Source organism: Microtus oregoni, unplaced genomic scaffold (assembly GCF_018167655.1).
Source record: "Microtus oregoni isolate MIOR12 unplaced genomic scaffold, Mior012 000081F_ref0000091, whole genome shotgun sequence".
In the NCBI taxonomy this organism is placed as follows: domain Eukaryota; kingdom Metazoa; phylum Chordata; class Mammalia; order Rodentia; family Cricetidae; genus Microtus; species Microtus oregoni.
In genome coordinates this window covers 4,273,899-4,277,040 of record NW_024544541.1, presented here as the reverse complement: position 1 = coordinate 4,277,040, position 3,142 = coordinate 4,273,899, and positions in this window count along the sequence as shown.

The following is a 3,142-nucleotide window of genomic DNA, read 5'->3' as shown; positions in this document are numbered from 1 at the left end:
TTGCAGATGACGTCTGTTTTGGGTGGGGCTCCCCGTGCATCATGGGAATTGTAGTTCGGATCAGGGCCAGGCGGGGTAGGGCGGAGCCTCGAGCTGTCAAGTGTGGGGGGTGGGGGAACGGGAACAACGACGTTGGCAAGGGTGTGTATTAGAGGTTTGTTGTGTTGTCATTTGTTGCTCCAGAACTTGACCTTGTAACACCTGCCAGCTTTGAAATCCAGATTTGCATTTCATAATTTGAGAGAAGTGTCTTCAAAGGGAACAGACCTTTAGGGTGAAGTAATTGTCCTTCAGTTGCCTTTGAGGCAGTCAAAACAGCAGCCACCACGCAGGCACCTACTAGGTGCCGGTTACTGAGCTGGTATCTAACATACATTTTAAAATTTTTCACAGTAGTTCCTTGACAACCAGGGCATGAATATCCAACTGGCCCAGTATTTTGTGCTAGGAACTAGAATACAGCAGACGACCAACCGCAAGCTGGGAGGGCTCCAAGCCTGGGTTTTGTAACATCACCTACAAGCCACTTGTGGCTACCAAGGCCCTGAAATGCAGCTAGTGCAAACTGAGAGATGCCATGATTCTAAATATGAAAAAAAAATGCAAGCTACCTCATTAATATTTTTATACTGATAACATGTTAAGGCTTTGGAGAAACTGTACTAAATGAAATACATTATTCTAATTAAATTCGCTTCTCTTTTTACTTCTAGAAGTACAGCTGATAGTGGAGGTCACAAAATGGCTCTGTAAGGATGGCTGCTACCAAGTCTGCCAACCTGTGTGCCACCACCACGTGGTTGTCCTCTGACCTCCACACATGATAATTAAATACGGCCAGAGCCTAGAGAGATAGCTCTTACGATGGATTCAGGGAATCCACCGTCCTCTTCTGTCCTCCATGGGCAAAAGGCACACGTGTGATATACTTTCATACAGGTTCCCGCAGGCAGGGAACTCATACACATTAACTAAAAATAACAAACAAAATCTTTAAAAGCGTGTCAGACGGCTAGTTGAGTATTTTAAGTTACCCTAGTGGCTTGCACTCACAGTGGGTACTTTGCTTGTTTTTTTTGTTTGTTTTTGAAGCAGGGTTCCCAATCTGTGGTCCTAACTAGCCTTGATCTGATGACCTTCCTGCTCCACTTCCCTAGGGCTAAGACTCTAGTCATTTGCCACCACACCTAGCTCTCCTGGTATGTTTTCTACTGATTGGCACTGCCCTACAGCCAGGGTAGTCATGCCCCAAACAGCTTCAGAGGTAAGTCAGCACTCCAGTTATGAGTCTCCAGGGAGGTGAGTCAGGGGAAGCTGTAAGGCACTGCCCACAGGGCAGCCTCCTGTCTGTAATGTCTGACTCTGGACTGGACAGTCACACCCAGTCCTTGCCTTAGGGCATGGTGCACACTGAGTGTCTCCCACACCATCCCCAGCCTCCCTAGGGAATTCTCTGAGCACAGAGCTGTGAACTCCATTTCCTTTCCCTTTGGCAGAATCTTAACCGGACAGAGGCCAGGAGGACCTCACCTAGTATCTCTCCTGTCCTGTAATCCCCCTGAAAGCACTGGCCTAGGCCCTAATCCCATCCTAGATTGCAGGAAGAACATTTGAGCCCATTCCCAGGCTTCTAATCTTACCCTTCACCTGGGCTTCTCTGAACCAGAACTCCAAGCCACGAGACCTTCCTTCAGCCCCTCAATGACAAAGTTCTTCCAGTACTGCTGACTGCTACCAGATATGGGTTCGGGGAGAGCTGGGGTCCTGCTGTAGGAAGCCTTTCTTATGTCATTCTTTCCTATTTTAATTGATTTTTCCATGGCGCATGTGAATAACATTTGTAACTAGAAAAATGGTCATCATTAGTTAAAAACAGCCCTAGAAAGGACGTGGTGGTTCACGTGTGATCCCAGCTGATGCCGAGGTAAAAGGATTACACGTATTGGGAAGCTCCGCCCAGCCCCATTCCTCCCCTTTCAGACCCTGTCCCTTATGCTTTGTGTTCTCTGTGGGGGTCAGATTGTGAACTTGACCAAAGCTGGAATCACCTGAGCAGAGGAAATCTCAGTTGAGAAAGTTCCCAAGACTGGTCAGTAGGGCTGAGAAAGTTCTCAAGACTGGTCAGTAGGGCCAGTAAGCAGCACTCCTCTTTAGCCTCTGCCTTCATCCTTGCGTCCAGGCTCCTGCCCTGACTTCCCTCAGTGATGGAGTGTGACTTGAAAATTACAAGCTGAAACAAACCCTTTCCTCTCCAAGCTGCTTTTCACAAGGGTTTTTATTACAGCAACAGAAACCTAAGACATCATGCTTGGCCTTCACTTGTTGCAAACCTTATTCTGAGAAAGGCATTTGGAGGTATGGCTTCTGGGGAGTCATCAGGATTAGATGAGATCATGAGGGTGGCTCATGGATGGCCTGAGTGGAAGGGAAATCTGAGGTAGCATCACCCTCTGCCTGGCCACGTGATGTTCCACCACGGTTCTACTTGCAGAAGTGCAGAACACGTAAACTTCTGCGCTTTGGTTTAGTTTGTTACTTTTGTTGTTGTTTTGTCTTTTTTGAGATGGGGTTTCTATGTAGCCCAGGCTAGCTTGAGACTTTCCATCCTCCTACCTCCCAGTGCTGGGATTCTAGATGTGCACCATTATACCCAATGTTAGATTTGGGGAGAAGGGAGTTGGAGACAGGGTTTCTCTGTAACTGCCCTGGCTGTCCTGGAACTTGCTTTGTAGACCAGGCTAACCTCAAACTCATGGAGATCCTCCTGCCTCTGCCTCCAGAGTGCTGAAATTAAAGGCATGCACCACCATCACCTGGCTGGATGTTAGATCTTATTAGCAAATGCCCTAAAGCCAGACCAGTGTGGTGTGGGGCCACCCAAAGTTCTGTTCTTGATTTCATAATCACAGCTGCAGAAGGGCTGGCAAAAACCACAGTGGCACTGACAGGTAATGAGCCAGCTCTTGGCGATTAGACAGTATGTGCCAGCCAGTACCCTGGAGGCCACACGGCACTGGGTTTGGGGAACACGAATCCTCAAGTCTGCTAAAAGCCAGATCCACAGCCAGGGGCTCTTACAAGCCTCCCTGCAGATGTCTGCCAGTCACATTCACACTGGCCCACCCCACACATCGCTCATACA